Source organism: Pongo pygmaeus, chromosome 3, assembly GCF_028885625.2.
Source record: "Pongo pygmaeus isolate AG05252 chromosome 3, NHGRI_mPonPyg2-v2.0_pri, whole genome shotgun sequence".
NCBI classification, from domain to species: Eukaryota; Metazoa; Chordata; class Mammalia; order Primates; family Hominidae; genus Pongo; species Pongo pygmaeus.
Window position 1 is genome coordinate 54,903,063 of NC_072376.2, and position 26,164 is coordinate 54,929,226.

The following is a 26,164-nucleotide window of genomic DNA, read 5'->3' on the forward strand; positions in this document are numbered from 1 at the left end:
GTTTGCTGTTGCAAGTCTGTAGCTTGACTTCACTTATAAAAAATATTTTTATTGGATCTAAAAGTCTCAGTTGACAGGTTTGCTTATTTTCTCTTTAAAGATGTTATTTCATGCCATATGCTAACATTGTTTCTGAAGAAAAGTTTGTAGTCATTTGAACTTGAATTGCTGTTCCTCTCTTTTTAATGTCTTTTTTTTCTGGCTGCTCTCAAGATTATCCTTTACCTTTTGTTTTTAGCTGTTTGACTATGATGTACTCATTCTTATTTTCTTCATATTTTCATTCTCATTTTCTTCATATCCTGTTTGGGCTTTACTGAGCTGCTTCTTCTTGAATCTGTAATATTATACCTTTCAATAAAATGGGAACATGTGCATCCATTATATCTTCAAATTACACATATGTTACACCTTTTGACATCCTGTAGCTCACTGAGGCTCTATTCATGTTTTAAAATATCTTTTCTCTCTTTAAGATAGGATAATTGGTGTTCATCTATATTTAAGTTTGTGGACTCTGTTCTTTGTCATTTCCATTCTGCTTTTATGCCCATGTGGTGAATTTTTAAATCTATGTATCATATTTTTTTTTTAATTTTTCTATTTATTAATTTTTGTTGAGATGGAGTTTCACTCTTGTTGCCCAGTCTGGAGTGCAATGGTGTGATCTCAGCTCACTACAACCTCTGCCTTCTGGGATCAAGTGATTCTCCTGCATCAGCCTCCTAATTGGGACTATAGGCATGCACCACCAGTATTTTCACTTTTAGAATTTTCCTTTTATTGATTCCTATATTTCTTTTAAAATTTAAGTTTTTTATTCAGTATCACTGTTTTTTAAATCTTATTCATTAATTTAATTGCTTTCTTAAAATCCTTGTCTGCTCATTCTAATATCCGACTCATCGCAGGGTTGGTCCTGTTGTCTTTTTTTTAAGACTAGATCATATTTTTATATTGCTTCAAATAATAATATTTTCTTATAAACTGGACACTGAAATTTTGTTGTGGAGAGACTTTGAATTTTGTTATAATTCTCTGAAAAATACTGATTTTTTAAATCTGACAATTAGTTGGATTCCAATTAAAAACTGTTGATTAAGAATGTTCAAACTTGTTTTATTTATTTTACCTTCATCTGGGCTGCTTTGAATCTGCCCAGCTCATGCACATTTGGGGCTCATGCAGAGATTTAGATAGAGTCTGAATACAGAATCTGTGCTTCTCAGCTAGCTTTTGCTTTTGCAGGGTTCCTTGTTTTCTGGTTCCAAAGACTATATTTGCCACAAATTTCTGTTATTTGTTTTTTTCAGCTCAGACACACTGCAAGTATTCTATCAGGGATTTAGCTACCCCACATGATATTGACTGATGGTTTCTATTATGCTAAGTAATTAAAAATGAGAAATTTACCCAGTGCTAACTTTTCTTCAGTGTTGATCCTCACACAGAATTTCCATGTAATTTACTCCCTAGTGTCTTCAGGTTGTTGTTGTTTATTTATTTGTTTGTGTTGTTTTATTTTGTATTTTGTCCTGAACTTATCATTGTTATCTCCAGGAATTCTTGTTCAATAGGTTTTAGTCATTTAAAAAAAGTATATAGGCTTTTAAACTTTGTGATAGGTACTGGCAGCCAAGATGGCTGAATAGGAACAGCTACGGTCTACAGCTCCCAGCATGAGCAATGCAGAAGACTGGTGATTTCTGCATTTCCATCTGAGGTACCGTGTTCATCTCACTAGGGAGTGCCAGACAGTGGGCACAGGACAGTGGGTGCAGCACACTGTGTGCGAGTCGTAGCAGGGCGACGCATTGCCTCACTCAGGAAGTGCAAGGGGTCAGGGAGTTCCCTTTCCTAGTCAAAGAAAGGGGTGACAGATGGCACCTGGAAAATCAGGTCACTCCCACCCTAATACTACGCTTTTCCAATGGGCTTAAAAAACGGTGCACCAGGAGATTATATTCCGCACCTGGCTCGGAGGGTCCTATGCCCATGGACTCTTGCTGATTGCTAGCACAGCAGCCTGAGATCAAACTGCAAGGTGGCAGTGAGGCTGGGGGAGGGGCTCCCGCCATTACCCAGGCTTGCTTAGATAAACAAAGCAGCCAGGAAACTCGAACTGGGTGGAGCCCACCAGAGCTCAAGGAGGCCTGCCTGCCTCTATAGGCTCCATCTCTGGGGGCAGGGCACAGACAAACAAAAAGAGAGCAGTAACCTCTGCAGACTTAAATGTCCCTGTCTGACAGCTTTGAAGAGAGCGGTAGTTCTCCCAGCATGCAGCTGGAGATCAGAAAACTGGCAGACTGCCTCCTCAAGTGGGTCCCTGACCCCTGACCCCCAAGCAGCCTAACTGGGAGGCACCCCCCAGTAGGGGCACACTGACGCCTCACACGGCCGGGTACTCCTCTGAGACAAAACTTCCAGAGGAATGATCAGATAGCAGCATTCACGGTTCACAAAAATCCGCTGTTCTGCAGCCACCGCTGCTGATACCCAGGTAAACAGGGTCTGGAGTGGACCTCTAGCAAACTCTAACAGACCTGCAGCTGAGGGTCCTGTCTGTTAGAAGGAAAACTAACAAACAGAAAGAACATCCACACTAAAAACCCATCTGTACATCACCATCATCAAAGACGAAAAGTAGATAAAATCACAAAGATGGGGAAAAAACAGCAGAAAAACTGGAAACTCTAAAAAGCAGAGAACTTCTCCTCCTCAAAAGGAATGCAGTTCCTCACCAGCAAGGGAACAAAGCTAGACGGAGAATGACTTTGATGAGTTGAGAGAAGAAGGCTTCAGACAATCAAACTACTCTGGGCTACAGCAGGAAATTCAAACCAAAGGCAAAGAAGTTAAAAACTTTGAAAAAAATTTAGACTAATGTATAACTAGAATAACCAATACAGAGAAGTGCTTAAAGGAGCTGATGGAGCTAAAAGCCAAGGCTCAAGAACTACATGAAGAATGAAGAAGCCTCAGGAGCCGATGTGATCAACTAGAAAAAAGGAAGTATCAGTGATGGAAGATGAAATGAATGAAATGAAGCAAGAAGGGAAGTTTAGAGAAAAAAGAATAAAAAGAAATGAACAAAGCCTCCAAGAAATATGGGAATATGTGAAAAGACCAAATCTATGTCTGATTGGTGTACCTGAAAGTGAGGGGAAGAATGTAACCAAGTTGGAAAACATTCTGTAGGATATAATCCAGGATAACTTCCCCAATCTAGCAAGGCACGCCAACATTCAGATTCAGGAAATACAGAGAATGCCACAAAGATACTCCTCGAGAAGAGCAACTTCAAGACACATAATTGTCAGATTCACCAAAGTTGAAATGAAGGAAAAAATGTTAAGGGCAGCCAGAGACAAAGGTCGGGTTACCCACAAAGGGAAGCCCATCAGACTAACAGTGGATATCTCGACAGAAACTCTACAAGCCAGAAGAGAGTGGGGGCCAATATTCAACATTCTTAAAGAAAAGAATTTTCAACCCAGAATTTCATATCCAGCCAAACTAAGCTTCATAAGTGAAGGAGAAATAAAATCCTTTACAGACAAGCAAATGCCGAGAGATTTTGTCACCACCAGGCTTGCCCTTTCAAAAAACCAGCTCCTAGTTTCCTTAATTTTTTGAAGGATTTTTTGTGTTTCTATTTCCTTCAGTTCTGCTCTGATTTTAGTTATTTCTTGCCTTCTACTAGCTTTTGAATGTGTTTGCTCTTGCTTTTCTACTTCTTTTAATCATGATGTTAGGGTGTCAATTTTGGATCTTTCCTGCTTTCTCTTGTGGGCATTTAGTGCTATAAATTTCCCTCTACACACTGCTTTGAATGTGTCCCAGAGATTCTGGTATGTTGTGTCTTGTTTCTCGTTGGTTTCAAAGAACATCTTTATTTCTGCCTTCATTTTGTTATGTACCCAGTAGTCATTCAGGAGCAGGTTGTTCAGTTTCTATGTAGTTGAGCGGTTTTGAGTGAGATTCTTAATCCTGAGTTCTAGCTTGATTGCACTGTGATCTGAAAGATAGTTTGTTATAATTTCTGTTCTTTTACATTTGCTCAGGAGAGCTTTACTTCCAAGTATGTGGTCAATTTTTGAATAGGTGTGGTGTGGTGCTGAAAATAATGTATATTCTGTTGATTTGGGGTGGAGAGTTCTGTAGATGTCTATCAGGTCCACTTGGTGCAGAGCTGAGTTCAATTCCTGGGTATCCTTGTTAACTTTCTGTCTCGTTGATCTGTCTAATGTTGACAGTGGGGTGTTAAAGTCTCCCATTATTAATGTGTGGGAGTCTAAGTCTCTGTGTAGGTCACTCAGGACTTGCTTTATGAATCTGGGTGCTCCTGTATTGGGTGAATATATATTTAGGATAGTTAGCTCTTTTTGTTGAATTGATCCCTTTACCATTATGTAATGGCCTTCTTTGTCTCTTCTGATCTTTGTTGGTTTAAAGTCTGTTTTATCAGAGACTAGGATTGCAACCCCTGCCTTTTTTTGTTTTCCATTTACTTGGTAGATCTTCCTCCATCCATTTATTTTGACCCTATGTGTGTCTCTGCACGTGAGATGGGTTTCCTGAATACAGCACACTGATGGGTCTTAACTCTTTATCCAATTTGCCAGTCTGTGTCTTTTAATTGGAGCATTTAGTCCATTTACATTTAAAGTTAATATTGTTATGTGTGAATTTGGTCCTGTCATTATGATGTTAGCTGGTTATTTTGCTCATTAGTTGATGCAGTCTTTTCCTAGTCTCGATGGTCTTTACATTTTGGCATGATTTTGCAGTGGCTGGTACCGGTTGTGCCTTTCCATGTTTAGTGCTTCCTTCAGGAGCTCTTTTAGGGCAAGCCTGGTGGTGACAAAATCTCTCTGCATTTGCTTGTCTGTAAAGGATTTTATTTCTCCTTCACTTATGAAACTTAGTTTGGCTGGATATGAAATTCTGGGTTGAAAATTCTTTTCTTTAAGAATGTTGAATATTGGCCCCCACTCTCTTCTGGCTTGTAGAGTTTCTGTCGAGATATCCACTGTTAGTCTGATGGGCTTCCCTTTGAGGGTAACCCGACCTTTGTCTCTGGCTGCCCTTAACATTTTTTCCTTCATTTCAACTTTGGTGAATCTGACAATTATGTGTCTTGAAGTTGCTCTTCTCGAGGAGTATCTTTGTGGCATTCTCTGTATTTCCTGAATCTGAATGTTGGCGTGCCTTGCTAGATTGGGGAAGTTCTCCTGGATAATATCCTGCAGAGTGTTTTCCAACTTGGTTCCATTCTCCCCGTCACTTTCAGGTACACCAATCAGACATAGATTTGGTCTTTTCACATAGTCCCATATTTCTTGGAGGCTTTGCTCATTTCTTTTTATTCTTTTTTTCTCTAAACTTCCCTTCTTGCTTCATTTCATTCATTTCATCTTCCATCGCTGAAACCCTTTCTTCCATTTGATCACATCAGCTTCTAAGGCTTCTGCATTCTTCACGTAGTTCTCGAGCCTTGGTTTTCAGCTCCATCACCTCCTTTAAGCACTTCTCTGTATTGGTTATTCTAGTTACACATTCTTCTAAATTTTTTTCAAAGTTTTCAACTTCTTTGCCTTTGGTTTGAATATCCTCCCGTAGCTCGGAGCAGTTTGATCATCTGAAGCCTTCTTCTCTCAGTTCGTCAAAGTCATTCTCCGTCCAGCTTTGTTCCATTGCTGTTGAGGAACTGCGTTCCTTTGGAGGAGGAGGAGACGCTCTGCTTTTTAGAATTTCCAGTTTTTCTGCTCTGTTTTTTCCCCATCTTTGTGGTTTTATCTACTTTTCGTCTTTGATGATGGTGATGTACAGATGGGTTTTTGGTGTGGATGTCCTTTCTGTTTGTTAGTTTTCCTTCTAACAGACAGGACCCTCAGCTGCAGGTCTGTTAGAGTTTGCTAGAGGTCCACTCCAGACCCTGTTTACCTGGGTATCAGCAGCGGTGGCTGCAGAACAGCGGATTTTTGTGAACCGTGAATGCTGCTATCTGATCATTCCTCTGGAAGTTTTGTCTCAGAGGAGTACCCGGCCGTGTGAGGCGTCAGTGTGCCCCTACTGGGGGGTGCCTCCCAGTTAGGCTGCTCGGGGGTCAGGGGTCAGCGACCCACTTGGGAAGGCAGTCTGCCAGTTTTCTGATCTCCAGCTGCATGCTGGGAGAACTACTGCTCTCTTCAAAGCTGTCAGACAGGGACATTTAAGTCTGCAGAGGTTACTGCTCTCTTTTTGTTTGTCTGTGCCCTGCCCCCAGAGATGGAGCCTATAGAGGCAGGCAGGCCTCCTTGAGCTCTGGTGGGCTCCACCCAGTTTGAGTTTCCTGGCTGCTTTGTTTACCTAAGCAAGCCTGGGCAATGGTGGGCGCCCCTCCCCCAGCCTTGCTGCTGCCTTGCAGTTTGATCTCAGACTGCTGTGCTAGCAATCAGCGAGACTCCGTGGGCATAAGACCCTCTGAGCCAGGTGCGGGACATAATCTCCTGGTGCACCGTTTTTTAAGCCCGTCAGAAAAGCGCAGTATTCAGGTGGGAGTGACCCGATTTTCCAGGTGCCATCTGTCACCCCTTTCTTTGACCAGGAAAGGGGACTCCCTGACCCCTTGCACTTCCTGAGTGAGGCAATGCCTCGCCCTTCTTCAGCTGGCGCACAGTGCACGCACCCACTGACCTGCACTCACTGTCTGGCACTCCCTAGTGAGATGAACCCGGTACCTCAGATGGAAATGCAGAAATCACCCATCTTCTGCGTCGCTCACGCTGGGAGCTGTAGACCGGAGCTGTTCCTATTCAGCCATCTTGGCTCCTCCCCCTTAAATTATAATTCTAAATCTAAAGCAGAAAACTTCCTTACAATTGTCAGTTTGCCAAATATACTAGGTAGATTTAGCTCTCTATGCCAACTAAAAGATGAAGATTGACCTTACTCATTTGCTTTTCTTTCACCACTGGTTCGAGGAGATTCTTAGGGGTGGAGAGAATTTTCACTTTTAGTTACATGTTTTAACTCTCCTCCATATAAGCTTTTGAATCTTAATGATTTCATAGGTAGCAGAAACTAATCAATTGACTTTGCAGTTTGGGCTACTGAGATGAACAGTTCATAATTAGTGTGACCATTTTTCTTAGAACTTGTATTGAAACAATCTCCGCAATGAAACTAGAATATAGGAACTAGTTTCATGGCTTGCTTAAGTGTTTTTAACTTTGTATTCGTAAAAATGGAAATAATCATAAAATTATAGGGAAATCTACAGCTTGATACAACCTGTTTAATCACAGTGTTAGCCGTTATCAATACAACTTTTATGGTATCATTTAAGCAAAGACTTGATGGCAAAGAGAAGGCAGATTGTTATAATAATATGTAATATATTTCTGGTGCTAAAACAAAGTAATGGGAATGACTAAGTTTCTTGTTTCATGAACATCAGCTGCTAGAGAATGTTTACCAAAAATGTTTTCCTTTGAATCCTGAAGTCTTAGAACAAATAGACTCCCAGGATGGCAGAATGAGATTGTTACAGGGATGTGGTCTTCAGGGATTTCTTTGTAAAACTTTTGAATGTCTAAGATTAATATTCTAGTATTTCTCACTTTACATGTTTTTCTTTTCCCATAAGCTTCCTTACAGATGTTAGTATAATTGAAATGTAACCTTTTAAAAAAGTTTAATTTCATAGAGCCCTAATCATGCGACTCATGATGTGACTCACAGTAATTACAAACAGCTGGAAGTGGACTGCAGTCTATTATTACAGCACCCTCCCACCTTGAAGCAACCACTTCTATTGCATCAAGAAGTCTAAGTTTGCAAAGGCAAGCTTAAACTTTGCAAACTGATTTTGATGGCATTAAGAATTACAATCACATTTCTTTAAATAAAGTATATGAAACTAGTAACATAGTAACTTTGGTATTGTTCACTATACTTTCCTCAGGCGTGAAATCAACTTTTGGTAATATAAGTTGTATATAGCCTAGAAGCACATTTTATGCTGTCAAAGAGGATTAAGATAGATGAGAATTCATGCTGCCTCCTAAGATCCACCTTCATCACTTGTCATTGCCAGAGGGATAAAATGTAAAGTTATTACCCAAGACTATTCCAATTTTTATATTGTTTGTGGAAACTTTCCCCTCACCCCCATTGCCACTATTGCGCTCCAAGCACTAGACTGGGTAACTACAGTTTTCAACCTGCCATGAACAAACTGTAAAGGACTTATAGTCTTCAACTGAATGTGGGACACAGAAAACTTCAAGGAGCAATTTGTGTTTTAACACAAGTTAAAACAAGAATTGAAGGCAAATTTGAAAGAGTGAGAATATTCAAATATATATATATTCAAATATATATATATAGCCACAGATGAGGTTGGAAACTTTGCTTGGCAATATATGGAGAATATATTTATGCACTAGTCCTAAGTATATAAGCACTTCACATCTTTTGTTTCATTGACACCAATAGTCTGAGACTCTCCTTTCCCCTCCATTTCCTGTCACTACCAGATAACAGTCAAATAGAACCTTCCTCATTATACAAAAACAAAACTTTAACCTGAGATAATAGTCCAGTTTCCCCCAAGGAATTCTTTGGCCAGGTTAAGAACTGAGAAATACACTTCTCAGTTGGGATTTGGATAAGTCATTTAACCTCCTAAGCCTCACATCCCTCATTTGAGTAGATAATAGTTACCTAAGAATTAAAACAGTGTGTACCATCTGCCTAGCACAGTGGCGGATATATAATGAGCATTCCATCCATGGTAACTATTCTTATCACCTATACACATAGTTTTATGGAAACGATGGTATTGAGGCATGTCTTTAGTGATGCTGTACCTAATTATCACTCACTGCCCGCATGTGCTGCTCTCCAGTGTTCCATCCTAAATGAATAAACTGAACTTTGAAGTTATATCACAAAAGAAAATACTTATGAAAAGATTAATCCTGTAACTAAATAGTATCACACATACTCCATCTATTCCAGAAATTTTTATTCAGGTGTTAAGATAATCCAAAGATTTGCTGTTTTTCCTCTGAGGGCATTATACGCCACAGGGGTTTGGTTATTTTGGCCTGTGAGAACATATTTCTGGAGAGTATGAACTGTTTGTTCTGGTAATATGTATTAGGAAAGGGCCAAAGTCTAGACCCAGTATTAGCACTGAGTTTAGAAAGAGACAAGGAACGAGTTCAAAGCAGAGAGACCCAGGGACAGGAAAATATTATTGACCATTCTCTTTGGTTGGCACTCATGCGGGAACTCCTATATTCAAAAATTCCCCATTCAATGCTTCAGAAAAAGCAGCTTTGAGAAGGGGGAGTGCCTGTAAGTTAAAATGCACCAATAATAAGAAATTTGGAGGGAAAGTATGGAAGAGTAAATGCCCTAGGAAAACAATTTTTTTTGGTTCAGTTTTCATCAACCACATAGAGCTCCAGGACTTTTGAGGATTCCTGATGTTACATGTGGTCACCTGAACAAGGTAGAACCTGTTGCAGTGAAAGCACAGGCCATACCATCTCAAAGAAGTGATAGGAAAACAGTGGAGAAGGGGACAGAATTCTCACTGCTGCAGCAGGTGCCCCTCCACTCATTTCCCCTAAATGGGGCAATAACCACTACTTCCTCTAAACATCATGTTGGCTGGGTGCTGTGGCTCACACCTGTAATTCCAGCACTTTGGGAGGCCCAGGCGGGTGGATCACCAGGTCAGGAGATCGAGACCATCCTGGCTAACACGGTGACACTCCACCTCTACTAAAAATACAAAAAAAATTAGCTAGGCGTGGTGGTGGGCACCTGTAGTCCCAGCTAGTGGGGAGGCTGAGGCAGGAGAATGGCATGAACCTGGGAGGCAGAGCCTGCAGTGAGCCGAGATCGGGCCACTGCACCTCAGCCTGGGCGAGAGAGCTAGACTCTGTAACAACAACAACAACAACAACAACAAAAATCATGTCAACCTTTGGTGTCTCTGGAGGTTTATTGTAGTTTCTGTTGCAGGTTTTAATTCCCAGAATCCACATATTTCTTTCACTTTTATAGTTTCCCTAGTGATGATTTTGACGGAAGGAGCCAACAACTCATGCTAGTTTTCCCTCTTGATAGCACACTGCTAAATATACATCTGACAAATGTGTACAATTCGTAGAGATATTTGTAGTTGATTATCTGCAGCTTGAAAAGCTCAACTACAAATAATTTTGTATATGTATATTTATATATAAATGTAAAACATTGACTTTTTTCTTAAAGTACTGGATTTTATTTTTGACTTTTTAATTGACACTTCTGAATTTGTCGACATGGCAAATTAAGCTATCACAGTTTCTGTCTCCTCCCCACAAAACTCGGACATTCTGGAAAACAACATCAGAAATAGAAGTTGAGTTGAGTAACAAGGAAAAGGAAAGGATAAAGGAAGGAAGGCAGGAAGGTTGGTTCCCCCATGAGTAAATAGAGAAAGAATGTAGAGCAAGAGTGATAGATTTACTAAATAATGTCATCACAGTCTTAGAAACATCAGACTCTGATCTTGACTCAATGGTCTGCCTGAGAAGGGATTTGAATATTCCTTGGAGGCTAAAGTTAAGGACTTGGGTCTTATAAAGTTAAGAACTATAGCTGAGATCCCTACATCTTACAGGGTCCCTGAAATATCTGATTGCTCTTCAAAAAGGGAAAAATTAAAATATTCCAGAATAGTTAGATAATTTTAATCAACTCTCCCACTGAAGGCAACTTCGCAAGCTGGACACATTAAGAACAAAATATTTTAGGTTTACTAGAGAAGAATAACATAATAAATTAGGGGCCTGAATGAGATTCGATTGTCTGGAATCCAGAAAAGTAAAGTGAGCCCTACTCTCAGAGCTCCTTTTGCAATAAGGTTGTTTTCCTTTCCAGAAGATGAGGTGAGGCTGAGCTGAAGGTTTTGAAGCCTTAGAGGATTAAAGGAACAAAAATCTTTGTCTTGCTCCCTAGGGTCCAACAAGGAGGGATCTACTAAGTCACCCCACCATTTTGGATGGATACTGAAAAGGTTATACCCCCAGGAGTAAGGTAAACTGAAACTAAACTCTCCCTATGTAACCAGTCTCAAAGTCATCTGGATGGACCAGAAAATCTTGAAATTTAAAATTAGGGCTGGTTGCGGTGGGTCATCCCTGTAATCCCAGCATTTTGGAAGGCCGAGGCAGGTGTATTACCTGAGGTCAGCAGTTCAAGACCAGCCTGGCCAACATGGTGAAACCCCGTCTCTACTAAAAATACAAGTTAGCTGGGCATGGTGGTGGGTGCCTGTAATCCCAGCTACTTGGGAGGCTGATGCAGGCGAATCACTTGAACCCAGGAGATGGAGGTTGCAGTGAGCCAAGATCGTGCCATTGCACTCCAGCTGGGCAACAAGAGCAAAACCTCGTCTCAAAAAATACATAAATAAATAAATTAAATTAATAAATAAATAAATAAAATTGAATTAGATTAAGGAGTAACTGAATTGCTAGTGTCCCCATGTGTCAAGCATAACCTCTGAAGGAAGAGAATAATATCCTGTCATTAAATAATTACAGTGAGTAATTTTTCAAATAAGCAGAAGGATAGAGGCGAAAAGACACAGAGACACAGGAATATAGACACTGGAGTTACTTACAATTAGAACATAAAACAGCTATGCTTTTTAAATTTTGAAATAAAAATGAATGCCAGGCTTGAAAATTTAAGCAGGGGATTTAAAATTATACAAAGTGGTTGAATAGCTTAGAAAAAAGGAATCAAATAGAATTTCTAGAATTAATAAATATTACTATCAATAGATTGAAACAATCAAGAAAACACGCAAATTTAGGGGGAAAATGAAGAAATTAACTACAAAGACGAACAGAGACAAAAAAGTTAGAAAATACAGGAGAGAAACATATAGGATAAAGAGGGAAGTTATGGTAAGGATAATCTTGGAATCCTGGAAGAATAATAAAATGTGGTAATGAAATATTTTATGAGATTATGGGTAAAAAGTATTGTTTCTCAAGTAAGTAAATGAAATCTACATCTATTATATGAGTAAAAGTACAGAAAAAAAGGCAAAGACAAAAATGTTAAAAAGCAATTAAAATATTTTAGTCTTTTCAGGCTGCTGTAACAAAATTCAATAAACTGGATAGATTATGAACAACAAAAAAGTATTTCTCATGGTTCTTGAGTTTGGGAAGTCCCAGATTAAAGCACAGGCAATTTCAGCTTCTGATGAGGGCCCATTTCCGGACTCGTAGATAGTGACTTCTCACTATAACCTAACATTATGGAAGAGGCAAACAGGCTCTCTTGGGCCTCTTTTATACGGACACTAATTCCATTTATAAGGGTTATTAATGACCCAATAAACTCCCAAAGGCCGTACCTCTTAATACCATGACATTAGAGATTAGACTTCAGCATAAGAATTTTAAATAGGTGGAAACAGTCAGACTATAGCATTAAGAAAAAAGATTAGTTTCAAAAAAGAGCAGTTACATTTCTAGCTGAAGTATCAAGAGCAAGGATGGAAGCTAAAGGTAATAAAATGATATCTTCAAAGAGCTGAAATAATTGCAACCTGAACTATATCTGGAGAAGATACTTTTCAAGGATGAGGGTAAAATGAAGACATTTTGAAATTTTTTTTAAATTGGCAAATTTACCATTACAGCCCCGAACGTCACAAAGTATCAAAGGCAGTTATTCAGGCAGAAAAACACAGAGAGAGAGAATAGAATACAATCATGTTTGGAATGGTTTAATGGAAGTTAATGTGTTCTAAAGTCCTTATGTTATCTGGGAGGAGGGTAAAATAATTGACTAGCTTAAGTCAGAAAAGTGTGTGGTAATATCTTAACAACTAAAGAGAATTAGATTGTTTAACTTCAAAATAACATAGCCAGAGAAAAAATACAATAATTTCAAAACAGAAGACTAGAAATAGAACAGGCAGAACAAAGAGAAACATATTGTAAAGCCAAACTGTAAAGTCTAGTATAACAAATTGTATTTAATATAAGAAATTGATGTTCTAGTATTTTTATTGTCAGATTGCATTAAATTTTATAACATATTTACACAGGAAATATTTAAATATTAATAATATAAACATAAATAATATAGATATTTAAATTAAATGCTAGGAAAACTTTTTTTGTACAAAAAGTAACAAAGTTGAAATATATTAATATTGGTAAAAGTCAACATTAAGGCAAAAACATTAGAAATGAAGAGGGTCACTTCATAATAATAGTTTAATTCACCAAGACTAAACATTTCAATTTTTTAATATCTAATAATTGGTCTTGAATATTAAAAAAAAATTAACAGAGATAAAATGATAATTGGAAAAATTGATAATTAGAGTGGATGCTCTTAATATTCCTCTCTAGTAAATCACAAAGGAACTGGGGAAAAACTGAATATTTGAACATGATAATGGAACAATTGCAGAATATAGCTGCCTTGCAAGCACACATAAAACCATTTTCTAAAATTAACTATATAGTGGGCTATGAAGTCAATTCTAAAAGAATTTCAAAGTGTTAAAATACACTGTTTATTTTCTGACCATAATGAATTTATGCTAGCAATTAGTAACAAAAAAATAACTAAACAATTCCTAAATGTTGAAGATTATGGAAAATGAAAACACTACATATCAAAAGTAGTACACAAAACTTGTAACTTTACCTATGTATTTAGAAAGACTGAGAAATAGTGAAAGCATCCATCTCATAAAATTAGAAAAAAGAAGATAGAAAACCAACAGAAAAGTAATAATATTAATAGCTATTAATAATATTATTGAGAAAATAGTAAAATTAAAAACAAATATATCTGAAGTCCTCAAAGCCAAAATAACTCATTGGAAAAACAAAGAAAAAAGCCAAATGTAAAATTGACAAACTCCTGCTGAGGCTGACAGACAAGAAAATGAGTGAACATTCAAGCATCCAGTACCGGGCTTGGAAAAGCCATCAGTATAGATCCTTTAGTCATTAAAAAGCTAATAAGGAGATTATAATCAACATTATAACTAAATTTATTTTGAAGTGCATGTATATTAAGCACATTCCTAGAAAATTATAACTTACCAAAACTAACAAAACAGATATAGAAAACCTGAAACGTTATTTACTGAAGACAATGGATCTGTAATTTTAAACCTTCTATGGAGAATATGTCTCTGATATATTTAACCAAACATTTGAGAAAAATAAATAGAAAGCAAATCATTTCATGCATTTTATGAATCTTGAACAAAAATAAAATAGGGATGAGCAAAGTTAAAGAAAAAAAAGGTAAAGGCCAACCTTAATCCCAATGCAAAAATTCTAAACAAAATATTTGCAAATTTAAAATTTATAATACATATAATAATAATATAAAAAATGATAATACATGACAGCCAAGTTCAGGTCTATTTCAGGAATATGAGGTTGCTTCAATACTGCATTTTGCTTCATTAACAAATTTTAAAAAATGGATGTGATTATCTCAATACATGCAGAAATATTCTGTGAAATCCAAATCTTAGCAAACTAGAATAGAAGAAAGTTTTCTTGATCTGGTATATGTCCATAAAAATAAAACTCCATAGAAAATATACTATGATTTTAAAAATTACTGTTTCTTTTGAGATCAGGAAAACTGTAATCTTTATTGCCACTTCTATTTAACTCAGTTTTTAAGTTCCTAAGCAGTAAAAAATAAACAAATAAAAAGAGAGAAAAACATAAATAAAGTTACTGAGCTGGAAAAAGGAGAAAAAGTGAATTTCACTATTCACAAATAAAATGATTGTGTGTATTGAAAATATAAAAAAAATTCAGATAAACCATTAGTATTATTAAGAAGATTTAGGGAATTTACAGGTCATATTGAAATAGAATATAAAAATCAATTTTATTTCTATATAGCAGCAAGAAGTAGTCATGGAAATATTTTTAAAGATTCAAATTATCTAACATGTCAAGTATCTTTAAACATATGTCGCATAAGATGTATAAGACCTCTACTGAAAAACTGTTAAACTTTATTGATAGAAACTTTTAAAAACACCCTAAAAGAGCAGCATATACTATGTCCATGTATTGGTAGATTTAATTTTTTAAAGATGTCCATTTCAATCTAAGTTCTGAAGATTCATTTATTCCCAATAATCCCAACAGAATTTCTGTGTGTGTGTGTGTGTGTGTGTGTGTGTGTGTGTGAGAGAGAGAGAGAGCGAGAGAAAGAAACTTCTAAACAAGTTACAGAAAACACTTATCTACAAGCATGGGGGAAGGGTAAATTTCTCTACATTATAATTTAGAATGTCAGTTCTTCAAATAAATAATTGAGGTAATGTAATATCAAACCATAGGGTACACATGTATATGTGCACATTTTTAATTTTAAAAGCTACTTGTTTACTTTTCACTGACAAAAATATCATTTCTGTGGTATGATGTGATGTTTTGATATCTGTACACAATGTGGAAGAATTAAATAAAAGTAATTAACATATTCATTACCTTACGTACTTATCTTTTTGCGGTGACAACATTTAAAATCTATTTTGTTAGATATTTTCAAATACACAATATATTAGTCTTAACTGTGTGGCTTGTGATATGATTTGGCTCTGTGTCCCCATCCAAATATTATCTTGTAGCTCTCATAATTCCCACGTGTTGTGGCAGGGACCCAGTGGGAGATGACTGAATCATGTGAGCGGGGGTGGAGGGGGGTGTGTTGTCTTTCCCATGCTGTTCTTGTGATAGTGAATGGTTCTCATGAGATCTGATGGTTTTAAAAATGGGAGTTTTTTTGCACAAACCCTCTCTTTGCCTGCTGCCATCCACATAAGATGTGACTTGCTCCTCCTTGCCTTCTGCCATGATTGTGAGGTTTCCCCAGCCACGTGGAACTGTTAAGTCCAATTAAGCCTCTTTCCTTTGTAAATTGTCCAGTCTTGTCCTTATCAGCAGCAGGAAAACAGACTAATACAGTCTCCAATATACAATATATTATTATGAACTGCATGTTATTAACTGCATTATTATAAACTTATTCCTTTTAACTGAAAATTTGTTCCCTTGAACCAACAGCTCTCCATTCCACATCCTCAGTTCCTGGCAACTACCATTCTACTCTCTACTTTTATGGGTACAACACTTTTAGATTCCACATATAAGTGAGACCATACAGTATTTGTTTTTCTATGTCTGGCTTATTTCACTTGCATCATGTCCTCAGGTTCATTCATGTTGTCACAAATGACAGGGCTTTTTCTTTTTTTAATGCCAAATAAGATTCCATTGAATATACACGTCAAATTTCCTTTATTCATCTATCCTTAGGTTGCATCTATATCTTGGTTATTACATAATGCTGTAATGGATATGGGAGTGCAGATATCTCTTTGATATACTGACTTCATTTCCTTTGGATATATACCCAGAAGTGAGATTGCTGGGTCATACAGTAGTTCTATTTTTAATTCTTTGAGGAACCTCTATACCATTTTTCATAATAATCGTAGTAATTTATATTCCCGCCAAAGTGCACAAGAGTTCCCTTTTTTCTACATCCTCACCAACACTGATTATCTCTTGTCCTTTTGCCCATCCTAACAAGTGTAAGGTGATATCTCATGATTTTTATTTGTATTTCCCTGATGATTAGTGATGTTGAGCATTTTTTTTTCATATATCTATTGGCCATTTATATGCCTTCTTTTGAAAAAATGTCTATTCAGACTCTTTGCTCATTTATTAGGTTATTTGTTTTCTTGCTATTACGTTGAGTTTCTTAAATATTTTGAATAATAGCCCCTTGCACACAATGGAGAAAGGACAGGGTCTTCAATACATGGTACTGGGAATCTGGATATCCATATGAAAAGTATAAAATTGGATCTTTATCTCACCCCAAATACAAAAATCAACTCGAAATGAATAATAAACTTAAATCTAAGACCTGAAACTTTGGAACTTCTAGAAGAAAACATAGGAGAAAGCTTCTTAACATAAGCCTTCCAAAGAATTTATGAATATTATCTCCAAAACAAAAAAACAAAAGCATATATACACAAATGGAATTGCATTAGGCTGAAAAGTCGCACAGCAAAGGAAACAATCAACAGAGTGAAGAGACAACTGTTGGATGGAAGAAAATATTTGCAAAGCAAAACATAATTTTTGAAGGGCTTACATCCAGAATATATAAAGAGCTTCTACAAATTATTTAGAAAAACACAACTGAAAACCTGCAACAAACCACATAAGCAAATTATCCAAACAAGGAAGAGTAGAAGATGAAAACAGAAAGTCTCCAAGACTTAGTTCTTTCCTTAAGATCCTTCTTTCTCCAGATCTTCCTGGTTGTAGGCTTTCTTGAATCTGGATTTTTTCACTAACCTTCCAGTTTTATAAAGCACATAGTGTGGCAGAAGCAATCAGTACTTAGTATTTTGTGTGTTGTGCTTTCCTCAGCCTTTTCCATAGTTAGGTTCCAGCTATTCAACCTGTTCTTGCCAACACAGTTCACCACCAGTGTTCCTCTTCTTATTGCAGCATTCCTAAGTACCATGTTCTACATGTTGTAGCCTAAGATCAAAAAAGGCTGCCTGATTTGTATCAAGCTTTACGTAAGAAAAAAATAAGCCACTGAAAGTTTGCAGTTTTATTTTTCCTTTGCTTAGCTAGAGTGGGTGTCTACCCTAATTTATATATTAAGAAAAAAAGTACAATAATTTTGTTGGCTCTAAATATGAGTATATGATCTTTTATATAATCCATTCATGCTTCCTGCAAGGAGCAGTAGAGAGTTTTTAAATTTTAACATATTGAAAGAACTAAAAATACAGTCTATTTTAAAGAGCAAAACAAAATGTTAATTTTAAGTGAAAATATTTGTCGGAATATCATTACTTTCACAGGCCAGTTCTGCTACTTGCTGCTGTGCCAACTAATCTGAAAATGCAAGTGTTATCTCCCTATTATGCACTTATAAGAAATGAAAACTCCATACCTAATTCCTAGATTATAGAAATAATAAGTCCTTTGATTTTAGGCTGTGATGCAGCAGTCTTTGTCAGTTACATTGAACATTTCAAAAGATAAAGTGGAAATGTATGATCAAAGTGTGAACTCTGATTTTAAAAGTATTTGAGAATGCTGCTTTTTTATATGTTGAAGCAGATCTCATCTTCAAGCATAATATAATTTTAAGAACTAGGGCTTTCATTGGGAAACTTGAGACCCAATATATTTTCTAACAGTGTTATTCCTCCTCAAATTCTCAAAAACAGCAAAACAACAACAAAAAAAAAGATTTTTGGGTGACAATTATTATTAGATTGTAAAAAATACATGACACTGAAGAATGATGATTTTAAAATTCACACATTTTACAAAATTTTAGCAAAAATGCTTAAAGAGCAAAAATCCCAATTCTTGCTTTGCATCATTACAGACAGAGAAGAAAAATATAAAAATATTAGTGGTAATACTTCTTATAAAAACATCCAACCCATTATATTTATACATTGATAGGACTGACCAAATCTCTGAAATCTGATACTTGATGGTTTTGCTATTGTGTTCTGTCATTTTAAAAAGGCAAAAACTCTTTAGACTGACTATTAAAACATTGAAACCACATCAACAGAGACATGAAATTGATTGTGTTATATCAGAATTCCAGATCTAGTGATAATCAAAATTTTATATAGTTTCTCAAAATATAGTATCTGTGGGAGATCAGAACAGCAAACTTATCTGCCAGATAACAACTGGAATTACTCGTTTTATAATCTGAAGTCAGGTAATCTCAACCTGCTTCCTGTTCTGTCTTAGTGTCTTAGATATAAAATGATTTAGTGAAGCAACTCTGCTCTTCCCCCATGTATAACTAACCCCGCCCTCTTATCTGTTGCATTCTATGAAAGACCCATCTCATATCAAGCAAACTTCCACACTTGTCCTAATTCTCCCTGAATTTTCCATTTTCTTTTCATTCCACATTCCCAGCTTTTTCTTTTTTGATGTATGCTTTTCTGTTCAATGTTTTTCCTCCAGAAAATCTTATGCTGTGCCCTCATCTCTTTTCTTTCTATACAATAAGACACCTCATTCACCCCTATGATTCCAATTAATATCTAAACATTCATGACTCTCAAAAACATAACCTCAGCCCAAGGAACTCCCGTGAACATCAGATGGTTACATACAGCTACTTACCTAAATCCTATTGTAAACGTGTTCCTTATACACAACTTTTATCTTCTTCCATATCTGTGTCCCAGTAATTCCCACCTCATTCAAGGGCACTACAATACGCTAGTCCCACTTACCAACAGCAAGATTCACCTTGGATGTTACTCTTATTTCTTATTATTCCCTTATCATCAACTCCAATTAATCACCAAGTTCTGTCAGTACCACCTCAAAAATCTGTCAAATCTGCCTATTTCTCTTATTGGCCTCTACCCTTTTCTAGAGTCACGTGGACTACCGAAAGCTCTCCCTGCCTCTGTTTGAGCCTTCCTCTAATCTATTCTCCACAATGAACTAAAGGAACCTCTCTAAAACCCAAGGATGATCACATCTAGCCTTCAATAACTATCCACAGTTCCTATAATCAAATTCAAGTATCACTGGATCATTTTTCAGCTATGTGTCTCATCACTCTCACTCCCTGTTCCTCTTAGGATTCTATCAAAGCTAACTTCTTCTAGTGATTTAAGCATTTTATCCTTATTACAGGTTTTTGCACATGCAGTTAATTTTATCATAAACTTTAACCCCCAACCCCCATCCTTTTAGCTTAACCCCCACCTTTCTTTCTGTTCTTGATTTAGTTCTCCTTCACTAGAAGGCATTTCCTAACCATTAAGCCTGGGTTAAGTAACTTTCATACATGTTCTCATAGCACCTCGTAATCTCCCTACATTGCATTTACTATGGGGTACCATAATTTGCAGTTACTGCATCTGCCTTTTCATTTCTAGATGTCCAATGTTTCCCACAGATTCAGACACTTGTGATATTTAATTAGCAGATTAATGGGGTCAAAAATTATGTAAGAATTATCTGTGTAATAAAGAGCAATGTGAAACCACCTTACTTTTTTCTAAACCACTTTTTAAAAATGTGATTCTCAATTAAAATCTCCCTTACCTTCGATAAAGAAGCATTGATTCAATTTTTCCCCACTGTTTTATTCGAGGTGTTGAATAAAGGATAGGCATACAGATGTTAACAAAATTCTAAGTATGGCTAGCAGCAGTATTGTGAAATTCTATATGCTTCTATTAACATTAATTGGAAACATCGCTCTGCTGGATAAGCTATTATCTACCCTAGCCTTCATTGTCTCATTTTGAATGCTTATCTTTACCCAATGGCTAAAGCCAAAATCTTCTCTATTGTTGTCTCCTTTAGAGGGTGATTTATTTGATAGCTCAGTTGCAAACCACAATTTCTTCCCAAATTATCCTATCCTTTTCATTATTCCCTTTCTATTATCTTGAGACTCCAAAAGACAAGTAAAATGATGAGGTGCCAAAGTCACTGTAACTTTTAGAAACATAGAGTGACATCATTAAATCTTTTGAAGATATTTTGAGAATGTGTCCCTGTCTTTCCAATTCACTCCAAATTATGCTTGATTGATGAAGTTTGGTGGTGAGAATCTGTCAATGAAGTCTCATGTAAATATACATGTAAATATTTAGGATATGTCACTTGAAACTTTCCAGAAGTCTCAAAGTTTATTTTCTAAGTTGTTTTCTATCATTAGTACCATTGTATGAAATGAATCACAATTTGCTTTAGGACTCAAGGACAATTGCGTAAACACTCATATAATCAGAGCATACCAGGTCAGTTGATTTTGGTTAAAAAGAGACAAAACGTGCAATGATTAAGGAAGTCAAATATATAATACTCTAAGAATTTCAATAAGTTTAGTAAAGTGCTTGAAATTAGATACTTTTCAGTGCATACAATGAATTAGCAATTTATTTAGGCCTATACCTTTATTCTTCTTTAATAGTTTCTATTCTGAAAGTTCATTTTTGCCTTCTATATTATTCTTTCTTAATTCAATACATTAAGAGCATATTCTCAGCATCCATTCTCTAAACCCATTAATGTTTTCTAAAATGTTTTTGGCCTTTCCTGAAGCTCAATAATGCATTAGCATTATCTTTTATTCACATAAGCATTTCCTAAATGTAATTTTTAGTATATTGCCGTATGCCCATGACCACACGGTTTAATTGTCTTGCTTCACAGCTTAATTGGCCTACTTCAATTTGGGAATTGAAATAATAGGTGGAAATTCCATAGTTCTCACCCTTGAAAACCCGTGTGAAACTAATATACTAATATAAGAGGAAAACATAACAGGCTGTATTTTAAAGATCACTGAAAAGTTGATCTGTTTAGCTTATCAGATTTCATCCTGGGATGTTTATTGCCTATATTCAATATTGAATCTCTAGCCCATCAAACTAGATATTATAAATCTAATTAAACATTGTAAATTAGTTTGGGATCTGACAATAATCAAATTTCCCAAAGCTATCTACATATCAAAATCATCTGGGACACAATATATATTCCTGGTTCCAAATCCAAAACATTCTGAGTTAATGCATAGGAGAGATGTTCAGTAATTCATATTTTTTAAATGTTTTCATAAAAATATATATTACTGTTTTTGTTTTAGTAACTTTTATATAAACAGTATTAAATTGTGCAAATTACTACATCTAAGTCTTTAATACACACACAGTCAAAATATAAATGAATGCACAGGCAGGATAATTTACTGACCATAATAATTATCTCTGGGGAGAAAGGGAAGATGAAAAGGTTGGGATAGTAGATTTATTAATACTAATTGTAATATTGTCTTGCTTTTACAAGAAAACAGTTAAAGAAAAATGTCAAAATGTTAACGTTTATCCGATTTTGATTGTGGGCATACAGGTTTCTATTATTTTCTTTCTTTTTACATGTTGGAAATACTTTATATTTAAAAAAAATCTGTCTCCTGGTAATTCAGATGATATCCAGGTTTGAGAAATATTTTAGTAACTACTGGGCAATGCAATTTATCATACAAACTGGGACACTGTTAAGAATTAAAGAGAGTGCTATTAATAATTTGCCAGCATAAGTGGCAAATAGAATGTATGGTCACCCTAGGATCAAACTATTTTAAGTTTTACTTAATGCATGAACTCCTTAACAAGAAAATTCATCTTCTATCACTTCCCCTAATCTTCTTATTTATAAGTTATCACAGATAGAGGATATTGATAATTTGCTCAATTTATTATCCATTTTTTTCATGAAAGCACTCTAGGATACATATAATTTTCAAGAGTCATACAATAAATAATGGAAATACAAAAGAATTTTTTTGATACCAAGTTCTCTCCCTAAGATGTGATAAAATGTAGTTAATCAATTAACAACATTTACCAAACACACAATATTTCAAAGGATGGGATGATGTGAGGTTAAAAACAAAACAAAAATACAGTCTTTGACCTCATGAAATATTTATTTTAACTAATCCTTCAGGTAAAATACATAAAACCAAGAAATGCAGATTGTAAAACTGCATAACAATAGAATAAAAAGTAATTACTATTTAAAGACCAAATACTAATAGATAGTAAAGTTAAACATAGTGAATAATGTAACCCTCACTAGTTGCCAAGTCTGAGAGCTCAGTTTCTCTTTTCTTGGTGAGTCTCTGCTATCTCCACAGGTTCTGCCTGGACTTCTGCTTCTCCAGTTCATGGATTATCTCACCAGCCCATAGGAATGATCTCTGTTTTGCACTATTTTATACAAGGTATAAAGTTCAATCTGCTGCAATTGGAAGATTTTATATAACTAATGTGGGAAAGACCCTCAAACATATTTAATGAAGAAAAGTAATGTGTTCACTCAAGGAAGTGAATAATCCAGATATAGCTTAATCTAGGGCTCAGATGATATGACCAGGGCCCACTATCTTGCGTGCTTAGTTCTTTTTTTTGTCCTGGCTTCACCCTCAAGCCATCCTCCCTCCTAGCCACTATGTTAGTGCCAGGAATCCACAGGCTATTATCCTGGTGATTAATGTCCAAAGGAAAAGTAATAGACTGTTTCCCAGTCCTTTCAAACAAAAATCTTGGGATTGCAATTAAAATTTTATCTATAGTTTCTCAGCCTTTTGGCTAAGATCAAGTGTAAAATTTTATCTGTGACTAGCCTGACTTGAGTCAAGTGCATTTCTCAGCAATCAGCTATGGCTGAGAATAGAATGTGTAGATGTTTAGATTGGTTTACTCTAAATTCTTTATATTCCACTGAATCATGTCATAAAAAGTAGACAGGCTGTTAGTACAAGTAGGTGTTTCTCAAAAGCCACAGCCCTATGAAAGGAAAATGAATACCAGATGGGTAAAGTGGAAAAAAGAAAGAATGGGAGGACAGAGGAAGAAAGGGAGGGAAGAAGAAAGACAAAAGGAAAAGGAAGGGTGGAGAGGGAGGAAAGACAAAAAAGTAGTCCACTAAGACAGTGAGTAAGAACCAGCTTTCAAAAGAAAACAAGAAAAATACCGAGTCTTTCTCTACAATGCTTGATCATTTTCATGTTGCAAATTCTCCCATCGTGACAATTTCAAGATACCAATGAGAGGTCTCTGTAAGAAGACTTGAGAAGAGATGTGCAGTAGTATACCACTGCATACATATCTTTGCTTTTCAGGTTATTAATATCTATTGTGTCTGAGTATACTTATACTCAGATTACTCAGATATAAATGTATATACATATGTATATACATACTCAGATACAATAGTCATCAATAGCCTCAAAAGCAAAGATAATGGTACATTGTAGTAAAATAATTAGGTAGTGATAGGTTTTCAATATATATTAACTATTATTAATACAATATATTTGCTTATAAGTTTACATGTTAATTTTTATATGTAAGTTTATATGTTAATTTTTAATGATGGTTATATTTAGTGACTACCTCACAAAATTCCTGTAATTTTAGAAATTGTATCTTCCATGCTGTACAGCTTGGCTCTAGCACATGACTGATAAAACGTCTTCTTAATGTCTTAAAAAAAATAAGTTACATACAGCTAACCATGTTTATGCAGTCAACTTTACCAAAGCTTTTGTGAAGCAAAAGAGATTTTTTTATTAAAACAAAACAAAAACAAGTCAACCATTATAAATTGCTACACTTAGACATTCTGCATCCCTTACACTACTGCAGCTTTCACAATTTTTTACTACCCATTTCACCTCAGGAAGCACCTCACTTCTAATATTCTCAGAGATTCTCTTTTCTTGTTATATCTTCATAAGTGTGCTTCAGCCACCTCTACCCAGTGTACTCTCAACAATTCTTCTTTTTTATTTAAAAAAAAATCAACCCCTATACCCAAACACAACTGCAAACCTATCATTATATTTGCAAGCCAAATGTGGTGGAGTTTATAATCTATAGACTCTGGATCACCTGCTTAAACAATCAGAATTTAACACTGATTACTCAGTCCTGCTACAGATCTAATTAGTTTCTTTGGGGAAAGGGTCTAGATACCAAACTGTTTATTTAACACTTCAGGTGTTTCTAATGGACATGAAAGTGTAATACCATTAATAATAGGCTCAACAGAAATAATCAGGTATCTGTTTCAGAGATAATCCCTCCCCATGTGTGCAGAGAGTTTTTAAATATGTATTGTGTGCTGTAATATATTCTACCCTGGGTCTAAATGACCACCAGAGTAGCCTATGTGTCCTTAAAGATTCAGTGTAAAAGATTACTCTTAGAAGCCCCTCTTGACCATCACCTAACCTCAAAACTTACCTTGCCAAATTTTTTGGCCGCTCCATTTCAATTCAACTATATCTTCCTTTCCTAGGTGTTAACCACCTCAGCCCATCACCTAAATACTTTATTAATTGTGTTTCTACTTCCTACTACACTGAAATCTCCTTGAAATTTAAGACTGCCTCTTACGCATCTGTGAATCCTCTGTGTTTAGCATAATACCTGACAAATAGTATCTATTTCATAATCCTCATTTAATGATAAACCAAATGAAGAGAGAGAGAAGAGAGGAGTGAAACAGAAAAGGAAGGGGGAGAAGTATTTTTAAAAAGTAGAAAAGTAGGAAAAACTGGGGAAAGAAAAGAGTAAAGTAAAAATGTTTGTTTTTTAATTTTTATCTGGGTTTGAATTATTGTTTCATTGAGTAATATATTACTTTGCTGTCAAAAAATGTGAATCTCTACAAATACAAGACCCATTACTTTAGGTCGGGCGTGGTGGCTCATGCCTGAAATCCCAGCATTTTGGAAGGCCAAGGCGGGCGGATCACCTGAGGTCGGGAGTTCGAGACCAGACTGACCAACATGGAGAAACCTCGTCTCTACTAAAAATACAAAATTAGCCAAACGCAGTGGCGTATGCCTGTAATCCCAGCTACTTGGGAGGCTGAGGCAAGAGAATCGCTTGAACCTAGGAGGCGGAGTTACTGTGACCCGAGATCGCACCATTGCACTCCAGCCTGGGCAACAAGAGCAAAATTCCATCTCAAAAAAAAAAAAAAAAAAAAAAAAGACCCATGATTTTTACTAAACTTAAGATTTCCATGATTCCAGGTGTCCATCTAAATTTCAGGCTTTAGTATTGCTTGTAACTTATAAATTTAACAATGCCTACTCAACAAAGCCATTTTTCACTTTTACATAATATTACAGAAAATATTTTATGTGGAAAATGCACAAAGATTACAAATCAGTTGCAATAAAGTGCCAGGGCATGGAAATGAAGAATTGAATCCAGGCTGGCTGAGATTACACATAGCCTACATGGGTCGAATAATAGAACCCTGCTCCTACTCTTCTGTAGAGACACCCATTATTTCTTTAAAACAAAAAATGAAGCTATTTCCCTAGTTTTAAAAAGCCTACCCCTTATTAGTTTGTGTTGCAGGTCTTATGCATTGTCTCCCAGTAGTTTTAGAAACCCATGGGTCCCATACTAAAAAGATATCCATTACATGTGTGAGTTCTCTTAGACAATTTTAATCCCCATTTATAC

The 26,164-nt window shown here is 36.0% G+C and overlaps 1 long non-coding RNA gene and 1 pseudogene across 1 annotated transcript in view; both read left to right on the top strand.

Moving 5' to 3' along the window:
- The window catches only part of LOC129035598 (uncharacterized), a 163,814-nt gene that overhangs the window by 61,515 nt on the left and 76,135 nt on the right, over positions 1–26,164 (top strand). Inside the window, exon 3 of the long non-coding RNA XR_008502245.2 lies at positions 11,005–11,082. This is a non-coding gene — a long non-coding RNA (uncharacterized LOC129035598). The remainder of the gene's footprint in view (positions 1–11,004; positions 11,083–26,164) is intronic.
- On the top strand, positions 23,247–23,399 carry LOC129036021 (U2 spliceosomal RNA; annotated as a pseudogene).